Genomic DNA, 14002 nt, shown 5'->3' on the forward strand with positions numbered 1-14002 from the left:
AATCCTTGTGGTAGTTGAAAAATTGAGGCATTACTTGGAGGTTGGACAGTTTATCATAAGAACTGATCACGAAAGCCTCAAATTTCTAACTCACCAAAAGTTGAACACCAATTTGCAGAGAAAGGGAATGACAAAGTTGATGGGGTTAGAGTTTGTGATTCAATACAGAAAAGGAAAGGAGAATGTTGCAGCCGACACGTTATCACGGTGCCATGAGGACGGGCAATGTGCAGCCACATTTGTGTTGATACCGGATTGGTACCAAGAAGTAACAAGTAGTTATGACAAGGGATTGTGGACACATGAATTAATGGAACAACTGAGCATAGACAACAACAGCAAACAAGGTCTACAAACTATGCACGACTCACCCTTAGGGGGACATTCCGAGATTCAAAATACATATAGAAAAGTGAAGCAGGTATTCTTTTGGTCAGGATTAAAGAAATCGATGATGGAATACATACTCGAGTGCGACGTTTGCAAAAGATGCAAGCATGAATCAGTGGCTAAACCAGGTTTGTTGCAACCACTGGCACTACCTGATCGGGCCTGGGCTAACATTACAATGGATCTTATAGAAGGTCTGCCACGCTCAGAAGGGAAGAATTGTGTGTTGGTCATGGTAGACAGGTTGACTAAATACAACCACTTCCTTGGTCTTGCCCATCCCTTCACAAGACTAGAAGTAGCCAGAGAATTCTTAGATCATGTAGTGAAGCTACACGGGGTACCTCAATCTATCATCTCAGATAGGGATAAAGTGTTTACTAGTTTATTTTGACGGGAGTTGTTCAGAGCATTGGGTTCTAAGCTTCTTATGTCAACTGCTTACCATCCCGAGACCGATGGCTAATCGGAGAGAGTCAACCAATGCTTGGATGCCTACCTCAAATGTTTTTGTTTTGCACAACCTAAAGGATGGAACAAATGGTTGTCCTTGGCACAATGGTGGTATAATTCCATCCACCATCATTCCATAGGGATGACGCCATTTGAGGCCTTATACGGGTACAAGCCTAACTCAGTATGGATGGGCGGAGAGCCAACTTCGGTGACAGATGTGGACTCCTACCTACAACACTGGCAGAATGTCTTATAAACTCTTAAAACGGAATTGGCTAAGGCATAGAACCGAACAAAGCAGATGGAAAATAAGAAGAGGAGTGAAAGAGAATTCAAGATAGGAGAAGAAGTGTACCTCAAACTCAGCCAGCCCCAACTCAAATCCATCTTAAAGCAAAAGGTGACTACGCTCAATCCAAAATTTTACGGACCTTACCCCATCACAGAACGGGTGGGACCAATAGCTTACAGATTACAACTACCCAAAGGAACCCAAGTCCACCCCTTGTTCCATGTGTTCCTTCTCAGGAAAGTTACCAGAATTCAAGTTGCCAGCTGGCCCCTACCGATACCCTTTCGGGAACTAGAGCCAGTAGTCCAACCAGTCGCCGTTATAAACAAGAGGGTAATCTTTCAACAAGGGGCCCCTATCACTCAGGTGCTAGTCCAATGGTCTACACTACACCCAGACAATAGTACGTGGGAATACCTCCCATAATTTCTCCACCAGTTTCCCAACACAGCCAGCTTGCTTAACATTCTTGGGGACAAGAATTAATTCAAGGGGAGGGGAGTTGTCCTGTACCTAGGGGAGCTTACTGTAATAAATGCATAATAAGAGAGGCGGGTGTCATTACTAGAATTCTATAGAAGATTGAATGCGGTAATAGGGCCATTCTGTTGGCGCCAACTGTTGGGAACAAAGTATATAAAGCTTGGCCCAATACAATTGTAAGCATCGAACACTTTTGAATTGATTCCTATTCAAATTCTCCCCCTAATTCTACAATTCTCTCCCTCTCAATTCTTCTCCATTCTCTTTCCCTACTCTTCTGATTCCCGCCTAAACTTTCTCATAAGAAGAACCCCTGTCGAATCCAAGAGGATACGACATAATTGTAGGGAAGCAATTTTGTGGATCTTTGGTTTGAGTTTCTGAGCATCCATACTATCTGAATACCTTATTGATAATATACAGGTAAAACTTACTTCTCTGTTCAATTGCATTCGTAAAACATGTACCACTTTGTTAGCTTATATGCAATCAAACCATTTACTAGTGCAAAGAATTAATATTCTTCCAATTTTTCAGTTCTATATTTGTTTTAACTATTTGAATAATGTGGAATGTTTTAGGGAAACTTTTTCTGTGTTTCCAAGATGCAGAATTCTTTTATTTATATTGTCAAACAGTAGCATCTTCAAAATCATTGAAATCAATGATTGCAAATGTGAACCCCGTTATTAGATGTCCATAGTAGATAATGAATAAACTTCAGTAATTCATACCTACTAGCTGTGTAATTTGCAGACATTATACTGACTTTATAACATTCTGCTTCCCTGTAATTAGTGTAGCACTATGGAAATTCACAGCAGAAATGCTAAGGTGAAGATATTTAAAAAGTGTTTCTCAGAAAATAAATTTTTCCACTTTGAACTGGTATAGCTATTTTATACCAAATTATGCAGTATTGGCACTCTACAGAACTGTTTCCTTAAATAGGATCAAGAAAATCATAGTTAGGTTATGTAATTGTATAAAAAAACCAAAACAGATGTACAGACTCAAAATTGGTCCATGAGAGAAGTTTTTTTTTTTTTTTTTTTTTGGGGGGGGGGGTTTCAAAATCAGTGGTTTAGTATACTCCGCTACTTTGGAGCCCTTTATTTTTCTTTGCACTGCCACCTCATAAAGCTCTTTATAAACAGGTATTGCACCATCCCCTTGATTATATTTGTCAAAATCCGTGGATGGATAATATATTTACTAATTATTTCATGTAAGTGTCCTGGACCATACTTTGACAGGCTTGAGTTTTGAACTAAGTTGGTTAGCCTTCAAACATTAACTCGTGAGTGACCCAACCTTCTTAAACTCTTATTTAGCCTGCCTGTATTTCACAATGAACAAACTAGCTTCAGCCCCCATGAGAACATTTGATGATTTATCTGTAAATTTCAATTTCAGTGGCCTTCCTTTGAACATGAATTGTTGAGCTCTCCTTCATGTTGGCAGAATTAATTTGAGGTGATTGTTGATTTGCATGAGATGTTAATGGTTCCATTCATTTCCTGCCCTTTTTCAGGGTTCATCTGACTCATAGAATCTACCTGTTTCTTTTATTAGTTTCATTGTGCCTCCACTAATAGGGGATGCAGATGCTATCTATTCAGCTATGAAGGATGAGCTTGTGAGTGCTTGAAAATTGGAATAAACTTTTCCTACTTGTGTTTATTTAGCTAATTTACCTTTCTCTTCTACAGGACAACACCCTGAGAGCTATAGTTGGATCATCCGTAAGGAAATGGATATTTGTTATAAGGCCCTGATACTCCCTATTCAATTTAAAGTGAAAAAAAAGTGACCAGTTCATTCTGTCCCAATTACTTTTCAACTATGTTAGCTTCATCTGACTATAAATGCCACAGCTAAGTGGTTGAAACCATTCTATTATTGGTAGATAGATAAATTTCTGCAGATTGCTTAGCGGCTTAAAGTTCTGGTCTTGAGCAATGCAGATACCCTTGAGTGTGGTTGCGGGTTGGTTTATGGGAAAACCAGTGGACTTGAATTTTGGACTCTTTGAGACAGCTACGCTGTTTATCACAGTTTACTGGTGGCATTGTTTCTGCAGGTTGGTTTATCTATTTGCTTTACCTACAGATTATTTATTTTCTGTAATTGGTATTTATGTTTCCTGTGTAAAGGTTAAAAATACTTAAAATGGACAGAAGCTCCTAAAACTAATAAAACAAGACAAAACCATGGAGCCCATAATACTCATCAACCTAAAGCCCCAAAATAAGGCTCAGTGCCTTTGGCCAAAACTTGATTAGATACAGTTCAACTTAGCTCCATCAAGAAAACTAATTTTCTTTTTATCATATTTTATTTTAGTCGAGTAATGAAGATAGTTCTCTGTTCCATTTCTTTTAGTGAGTCTCCTCATTATAGGGCATGATAAGTGATTTGAGGTTTTCCTTTTTCAGTTAGTGTCATTTATCAAAATATTTGCTAAACTAGAGCATTAGACAGCCTAAGTTGCAATAGAGACCATTTGGCTATTCACTCGTCTATCTTTTATAGCTAGGAGCCACTTTAACACTATTATGTAACTTTTATTTTTTAATCCTACATTTTTTGTATGGCAACACATTTGTTGTAACATCTTTATCTCCATTAAGTCATTCCACGTTAGAACATTTTCAAAATAAGTAAAAAGTTTATAATACTTTATGAATAGTTGCATCTTTTAAAGAAAAAATACATCTTGTTGAGTATAGTGAAGCATCAAATCCTTAAACGCTGCCATTTTGATAATAGATGGAAGGCCAGGTGGCAACCATACACTGGCTACTTCAAAACACTGTTGTTTTGGAACTCGTGTGCTTGGATGGCCCAAAATGACAACCTTTCTCATCGTTTTATGGCACGTTTGATTCTTCCGTAACATGTTGTCTTTTAGCCTATTGTTATTGGAGTCATTGATCTGATTCCCAACACCTATCTAACCGTTGCTTTGTTACGTCCTCTACCTATTGATATCCCTCTATTTCTTGAAATTTGTGCAACAAAAAGCAAGAAAAGGCAGTCAAGTTCTTTAGGGTTTTCTCTCTCGTTGTTTTTCTATACATGTTCTTCATTTCCTCTAGTTCATAGGGATGCCTTCCGATTTGTATGTAATCTTTGGGCATTTTGTTAGAGAACCAGTGAGTGTATAGTGGAGATGAAAGTTTGTACAGTGAGGGTGTAAACATTTTTTTTGAATAGTGCAGTGAACTCTTCTCGCTAGAGCTCAACGTGGGTGTAGCCCCATTTTTAAGGGTGAACCACGATAAAATATTGTTGTGTTCTTTTCATTTTGTTTATTGTTTTTATGTTTGTGTATGTTTATGTTTCCGGCCTTTGAATAGTTATTTCAAATTCGGTTTGGTTCTAAGTGTTAGAGGTGGCCGAGCCTTTTCTCATCCCAACAGTGGTATCAGAGCATAGTTTTGGGATTCATGTTTTAGGGTTAGGTCCAATCAGAATTTAGGTTGTTCAAATCTTGGGTTACCTTGTGTTGTTCGTATCGATTTGATTCTCTAGGGTTTACTATGAGCCTCTATCAGTTGGGTGTTTTACTGTGTGAGTCTCAATCAGTGTAACGAGTTAAGTTACCTTCGTGCAAGGCGAATATGAGATCTATTCAATTTGAAATAGGAATATTCAATGGTAAAGGCGATTTTGAAAGTTGGAAAAAAAAAAAGAGAGTCTTACTCTCTCGTCACAAGGTATTTATAGCGCTAGAACCTGATGACATGAAATGGAATGTGGAGCAGATTGGAATGACTGCTGAGATTAGAAAAGAGGCCTTCAACCTCATATTCCTCTAATTGAGTGACTGTAATACGTAAGGTTGATGGTATGGATAATCCTATTGATTTTTAGAATAAACTTGAATTCTTATATGCTGTTATGACTGCTCCTAATCTAGGTTACCTTAAAGGAATGCTATTTAATTTTAAAATAGATGCCTCTAAGTCTATGGATGAGAATATTGATGAATTTACTAGATTTATTTTATTGTGAAGAGGTACTGATCAAGTCCTAAGTGATACTAATGGAGTTATGATATTATTGAATTCTTTGCGTAAAGAGTACAATGTTGTTAAACATGCTTTACAGTATACTAGTATTGTCCCTAGGTTAGAGATTGTTATTTCTGGGATTAAGACTAGAGAATTAGAACTAACTACTTCTAAGATACTTGGCAGTAATTTGTTTGTAAAAGGAAAAAGTGATTAAAAAAATAAAGTAATGCCGTAAACATTGATCAATCTGGTGGGTCAGGGTCTAAGGGTAAAAAGAAAAATAAGAAGGGAAAACAGAAACAAACTAAGTAAAAATGTTATCGCTATGGGAAGGAATGACATATAAAGAAATATTGCTATGATTTTATTAGAAAACATAAACAAGGGGGAAATGTGACTATAGCTACTTGTAGTTCTAATAGTTTGGCTGAAGTTCTTACTATATCTAGTTCCTCTATCACTAATGAATGGATAATAGATTATGGATGTTCTTTTCATATGAATCCAAATATTGAATGGTTTCAAAATTTTAATGATAGAGAAACTGGTACTGTGTACATGAGAAACAATCATTCTTGTAGTATTCAAGGCATGGGTGATATCTCTCTTAAATTGCATGATAATAAAATTAGAATGCTTATTGGTGTGAGATATATGCCTGATTTAAAAAGAAATTTGATTTCTCTTGGTACTTTAGATGAATTAGGTTTCTCTTATAAAGTTGAAAATGGCTTTAGTATGTATTTAAAAATGATGATCTAATTCTTACTGATACTAAGAAGCATGGTTTGTATGTCTTGAATGGTTGTTGTTAAATCCCTGTTGATACATCTTTTGCTTGTGTGGTTAAATCTGATAAGATAGAGTTATGACACTTAAGACTTGGTCACATGAGCCAGAAAGATTTACAGGATCTGTCAAACCAAGGTTACCTTAGTTCAGTGCTTGTAGAACTCCTGGATTTCTGTGAACCTTGTGTTCTGGGCAAGCAACACAGATTAATCTTCCATAAAGGAACTCACCTGGCGAAGGCATAACTGGAATACTTGCATACAGATCTGTGGGGTCCTTCGCAAATGCCTACTCATGGTAGTAACAGGTATTTTCTATCCATTATTGATGATTTTACAAGGAAAATTTTGTTGTTTCTGCTTAAAACTAAGGATTAGATTTTAGAAAGATTTAAAACTTGGAAAACCTTTAGTAGAAAACTAAACTGATTAGAAAATTAAAATTTTAAGAACTGACAATGGGTTAGAATTTTGCAGTAAGGAGTTTGATGAGTTTTGTAACTCTCATTGTATACTTAGGCATAAAATAGTAACGAACACAACCCAGCAAAATGGGGTGACTGAGAGAATGAATAGAACACTGTTATAAAAGGTAAGATGCTTATTGTTTACTTATGGTATGCCAAAATCTTTTTGGGGAGATGCTCTCTCAACTGTTGCACACTTAGTAAATAGAAACTCCTCAACAGTTTTAGACCTTAGCTGCTCGGAGAAAAAATGGACAAGTAGGAAGCTGAACCTAAACTACCTTAGAGTGTTTAGATGTGAAGCTTATGCACACCAATTTGAGGGAAAGTTAGAGCCTAGGTGCATGAAGTGTGTATTTGTTGGCTATCAAAAAGGGACTAAAGACTATAGGCTATGGGATAAGCATTCAGGTGGAGTCAAGATAATTATAAGCATGGATGTCTTATTTAATGAGGTTGTCTTTCCTTGCAAATTAACAAACATAGAGGTAGGCACTAAACCCAAAACCCCGGATGATTATGTTATTACAAGAGGTACTTAACTTGAGGTGGAGGAGCCGACAGGATTTGATAACCTGCCAGTTGCTCCCACCTCTCAAGAGCCAAACATAGGAGATGATTCCTTACCAGCATCCAACTCGGATCAAACCTCTGATTATGAAATTGATCAGGAGGAGAATGATGATCCTAAGATTGAGGTGGATCAACATGACTCCTTTCAACAAGATCTCAAGGACTACCAACTAACTTGAGACGGAAGTAGGAGGGTTGTAAGACCTCCTACAAGATATGCTTATACAGATTTAGTTTTTTGTACCTTAGTTGTAGGAATGAAAATGAGTAGTGAGTCGTCTAGTTATGAGGAAGCTGTCAGCTCCCAAGATTGCACCAAGTGGCAGCAAGCTATGGATGGGGAGATGGCTTCTTTGATGGCCAATGGAACCTGAAAATTAGTTCCAAAACCAGTGAAGTAGAAGCTAATTCAGTGTAAGTGGTTGTTCATGCTCAAAAAATGTATGACTCCCTCTGACCCCATTAGATATAAAGCTAGATTAGTAGTAAAGGGTTTTACTCAAAATGATGGCATAGATTATAATAAAATTTTCTCATTTGTAGTAAAGTTTAAAACTATTCGCATGATGCTTGTTATAATTGTGCATTTTGACTTAGAACTGGAACAATTAGATGTCAAAACTATTTTTCTACATGGTGACCTTGATGAGCAAATATATATGATGCAACTTGCTGGGTATATTAATTCTTTTTACCCTGAACATATTTGTCTGCTTAAAAAATCAATCCCCTAGGTAATGGTATAAAAAAATTGATAATTTTGCTATAGAGACTCATTTTGCTATAAGTAAATATGACAATTGTTTTTACTTCTTACTCTTTGATATTCCTGTTTGCTTGTTATTATATGTAGATGATATTTTACTAATTAGTAAGTCTCAGTCTAAAATCTGTAAATTGAAATCTTTGTTAAATACAAATTTTGACATAAAAGACCTAGAACCTAGTAAAGAAATTTTGGAAATGGTGATTGAGAGAGATAGAATAGATTTAGTTTAAAGATACATCAACATGACTATTTATTGAAAATAGTGTATAAATTTGGCATGTCTGAATGCAAACCTATAAGTGTTCCTTTGGCTGGACATTTTATTTTATCAAAGTCTCAGTGTCGTTCATTTGATTTTGAGTTTATTAAGATGGACATATGCAAATGTGATTGGAACTATCGTGTACTCAATGATTAGTACCAGGCCAAACTTTGCATATTCAATTTCATTACTTAGTAGATTTATGTCTAATATTGGAAAATCTTATTGTGATGCTTTGAAATACTTGTTAAGGTATATTGGTGGTTCTGTAAATGTTGATTTGAATTATAAGAAAAGATGTGATACACTTGATCTTGTGGGGTTTGTAGACTCTGATTTTGCAACGAATTGAGCCTCTAGAAAATCTACTACTGCTTTCTTCTTCACTTTAGATGGTAACTGCATCAGTTGGAAATCATAATTGTAGTCTCTGGTTGCATTGTCTTTCACTGAAGCAGAATGTGTGGTAGTGACAGATGCATTCAAAAAGGTTATATGGCTTCAAGGCCTTCTAAAGGAGATCTATCTGCTAGAAAGTAAAATTGTGGTGTTTTTAGATAGCTAAAGTGTTATCTATTTATGCAAAAACCCAATATATCATGAAAGAACTAAGCATGTGGATGTGGGATACTATTTTGTAAGAGATCAAGTGTCTAATGTTGTTGTGAGGATTCAAAAAGTGCCTACTGAAGACAATTCAGCTGACGTGGGAACAAAAATAGTGACTCCAACCAAGTTCAAACATTGTTTGGATTTGTTGCATGTTGATGTTGGTTGAAGGGTAGACCAACAAGAGTGATGATGGCGAGGATTGAAGCATGCTGCATAATATTGGAAAGTGTGACCTTGAGGTGTTGAAGTTTCAAGGTGGAGATTATTGAGTATAGTGAAGCATTAACTCCTTAAACGCTGATGTTTTGATAAGGGATGGAAGGCCAGGTGGCAACCACACACTGGCTGCTCCAAAACGTTGTCGCTCCAATGTTTTGGAGCCCATGTGCTTGGATGGCCCAAAACGGCAACCTCCCTCGTCATTTTTATGGCACATTTGATTCTTTCGTAACATTTTGTTGTTTAGCCTGCTGCTATTAAAGTTGTTGATCTAATTCCCAGCGCCTATCTATACCGTTGTTTTGCTTCATCCTCTACCTATTGATATCCCTCTATTTCTCGAGATTTGTGCAACAAAAAGCAAGAAAAGGTAGTCGGGTTCTTTAGGGTTTTCTCTCTCGTTATTTTTTTGTACATGTTCTTCATTTCCTTTAGTTCATAGGGATGCCTTCCGATTTGTATGTAATTTTTGGACATTTTTATTAGAGAACAAGTGAGTGTATAATAAGGGTGAAAGTTTGTACAGTGAGGGTGTAAACATTTTTCCAACTAATGCAATGAGCTCTTTTCGATGGAGCTCAACGTAGATATAGTCTTTTTTTTAAGGATAAATCACGATAAAATCTTGATATGTTCTTTTTATTTTATTTATTGTTTTTATGTTTGTGCATGTTTATGCTTCTAGCCTTTGAATAGTTGTTTCAAATTCGATTTGATTCTAAATGTTAGAGGTGGTTGAGCTCGTCCCAACACATCTCTTAATAAATGGATGCAAATGATAGTTAATTAACTATTAACTATCCAAGTGACTATTTAAATAGTCACAACTATACATAAAAGGGTAGTTAAATATTAGTTAATTAACTATAACCTATTAACTAACTTGATGACTGTTATTTAAAAGTCATAACTTTTCATTGAAGAGATTATTATTTTAAAGACTATCTCAATAGTCACACATTTTTATTAAATGATGTTATGATTGGCAATTAACTACTCTTGTTAGTTAAATAGTGACTAGTTTAATAGTCACATTTTTTTCTTTAAAAGATGCCAAGGCTGCTAATAACTGTACAAGTAATTTATATTGTGCCTACTTGGAAAAGTTACAATGATTTAAAAAAGGGTGCAGACAACCTTATAAATTGAGTGCTCATATGGTTCAAAAGAGATATATGTTTTTTCATATTTGGAGATCATTCTTAACAAGGGCGAAGCCAGTAATATTTTTTAGTGAGGATAAAATTTATTAAGGAAAAATTTAAAAATATATATATAATAATATAAATATACAAAAAATTAACATAATTTAATCAACACCTTAATTTTAAAAAAGAAAAAAAAAATACATTTTTGAGACAAAAATTGGTGAGGCCTTACTGCTCACTGATTAAGCGAGAGGGAGAGAGAGCTGGAGTCAGAGAGGCAGGCGGCGTCCAGCTCCAGCGAGCGATCAGCGACGGAGGGCCGGAGCCCTGAGGGGCGAGCCGGCGAGGGCGAGGCTGAGGTGGCGACGCCAGCGAGCGATGGAGCCAGAGGCCCGAAGAGAGGCAGGCAGGCAACAACTAGCAAGCAAGAGCGACTGACGGTGACGGACTGAGCGAGGCGAGCGAGAGCGACCGTAGATCGAGGAAGCGAGGGAAGGGCGAGCGGAGCGAGTCAGCGACCTCACCTCAGCGATGGTCGGATGGTTTGAGTTGCCGGACGGAGGCCAGGGTGAGTGAGAGTGACAGAGAAGAAGCCCGCAGTCGACTGCTAGCAAGAGCAAGAGAGGGAGAAGGGCAGGGGCCAGGGGGCAGGCAGCGGGAGCTTGAGCGAGAGAAGGATTGAGGGAGGGTTTTGATTTTCTACCCAGACCTGAGTGTAGGCCAAATCAATGGCAGGCCAAGGCCCTCACTGGGCCTACATTGGCTCCGCCCCTGATTCTTAAGGGTGATTTATTGCAAAAACAATTTTTCAACCTTAATAATTTGTTGTCACCAGTGGTTTTCTTAGTGCTTTGATTAGGTTTTGCGTAAAATGCATTCAAGCATAGATTATTTGTATCCTAAAGGCTATTCCAAGATACCCTACTACACACTAATTTAGCTTATGGTGGGGCAAATTAAATCTTGAAGAAAGTGAATACACAGTCTTAGAAGCCATTCTTTGTACACATTATCAACAGATTTTTTTAGTTAAAAGAGATCATAAAGCAACATACAACTTTAAGATAGTCTTGTGGTTGCCTTGTTAATTCTTGTTTATATTTGTAAATGCTTCTTCTTTCATTAACTATTACTGGAAGGGACGTTTCACTATATGAAAGGCTTTATGCCAATGTTAGGCTATCTCATCATCGGGATCGATTTCTTTTTCCACATTAGCCTTGCACAGGATTATTAGCAACTCGAACTGCAAGTTTAATACCATTGACAAAGCCATGGAGTTTGGAATGACCGTCCTTATGCGATTCTCAATATTCGTGCTCTTGATTACGTCAGAAGAGATAAATTGTAAATTGAGCTTTTAACCCTTGCGCATGGCGAAGATCGAACTCGCAACCTATCAGATTGATACCGACATATTATTCATCCGACCACTCGATCGGCATGGAGCTTTTTATCACGTAGAATGCTATTTTTTGCACTTTTAAGTGATTGAACATGTTCATTTTAAATCTTAAAATCTAAATTCTAAATCTTAGTCAAGGCTAAATTGTATAATTTTCACTATCAACGGAGTCTCGATTGGGTATAAGAAATATAATTATTATTCTATTATTGTACCTCAAGTATATGGGTGTTGTAAATAATACCTGCTCATCAAAGAAAACACTTGATTATTCATTTTTCCATGAATAGCAAATTGCTTCATATGTATTTTATAAGGTCAGATGTTTTATCCTTTCAGCAAAAATAAACTATTTGAGGCCGTAGTTTAATTTCACTTTTAGTTTTTTAAAGTAGAAAATAAATATTGAATTTAATAATATTGTGGTTCTCCAAAATTTTGAACGTAAAAACTGGAAATGATGTTTAACAAAAGATTTTAAGTAATTTATTAAATGATTAAATATATGTGAAAATTATTTATGACGAAATATTCATCCCTTTTGAAAACTAGATGATTGGTTATTAGAAATTAAGGGCTTGTTCTCTTTGTTATTTTTGAGTCGTTTTCTATTTTCAGTTTTTCAAAACATTCAAAACGCGTTTGCTTATCTATTTTTAAAAATATATTTTTTAAAACATAAAAAAAAAATTACACATAAAACTCAAAATGCTTAAATCACGTTTTAGCTATTTTCAATTAAAACAGTCACTTTGAACCCAAAACGTGAAAAACATCTCCGGTCTTTCTCTTCCTTCTCTTAAAATTCTTTTTCTTTTTCTCTTCTCTTCTCTTCAAGGCTCAACCATCACTGCCATCCACGCTCGCCACTGCCCCTTCCATCATTCTACTGTCGAATGGCCAAGCATTGCACCTGCCCACTGCCATCGACTGCCCCCTATTGCTCCCCTTACATTGTGTTCAACATCACCGCCATCAGTCGTTCGACTACCGAATGGGCAAGCACCGCCCCCCGTCACTCCTCTTAAATCGCGACCAACAACCCCAGCCACTACCGTTGTTCGAATCGCAACTTGTCTCCCCTTCATCGATCGTTTCTTTCTTTTGTGATTTGATTTCTTACTGCTACGGCTCCTCATCTTTGGATTTCAAATATGGGGCTTTTAATTTTGAAATTAAGATTTGGCCAATTTTGAAAGTAGGGCTTAATTTGATGGTTTATAAGCTTGGTGTGGTTGTAATAATCTTGTGCAATAACAATGAAGGAGAATAAAAAATATGTATGAAATTTTTTTGTTTTGTTTTATTTAAATATTAAATTGAAGATGTAATGGTGTGGTTGTAATAATCTTGTGCAATAGCAATGAAGGAGAATAAAAAATATGTATGAAATTTTTTTGTTTTGTTTTATTTGAATATTAAATTGAAGATGTAATATGATTTTTCTGTATTGATTTTCCCTTTTAAAAATATTTCTAAGATTTTGGATTCTGTTTATGATGAACCAATATTCTGTTATTTTGTAATTTATAATTCTTTTCTCCAATGTTACATGTTGTGGGTAATCTAAATCTCGAAATTAATATCAAATTTCAATTTGTAGGTAAAAATAAATTTATCATAGAATTAATAGTTGAGCCAAATTGAAAATTGCTTTAAAAAGCACTTTACAATTTTAATATGTTACATACGATTAGATTATCAGTTATTTTTTGTATTATAGTTTAAAGCATTTGAATTAAATTTATAATTTACTAATAAATATTTACAATTTATTCTGAATTAAATTTAATGAATAAAATATCATAAAATAATTTTTTTTAAATTTTAAAATAAACTTGTTTTTCAATTTTTTATTTTGAAAAAAAATTCAAAATAACAAAAAAACGTATTTTAAATAATATCAAAATAGGTACTTAAAATATAAAATTAAAAATAAATTAAAAATTAAAAATTAAAATAGGAAGAGAATATCACTTAATTATAATATAATAATGAAGGGATAATGAGCAATGACTAGTGGGCTCAAAATATATTTTTTAATCAATAAGAAATTTTTTATTGAGTATATAAATTACGCTCATGCCAAGCCTATTGTAAATCAGCCTCAGCT

The sequence above is a fragment of the Diospyros lotus genome, chromosome 14, assembly GCF_014633365.1.
Source record: "Diospyros lotus cultivar Yz01 chromosome 14, ASM1463336v1, whole genome shotgun sequence".
Taxonomy (NCBI): domain Eukaryota; kingdom Viridiplantae; phylum Streptophyta; class Magnoliopsida; order Ericales; family Ebenaceae; genus Diospyros; species Diospyros lotus.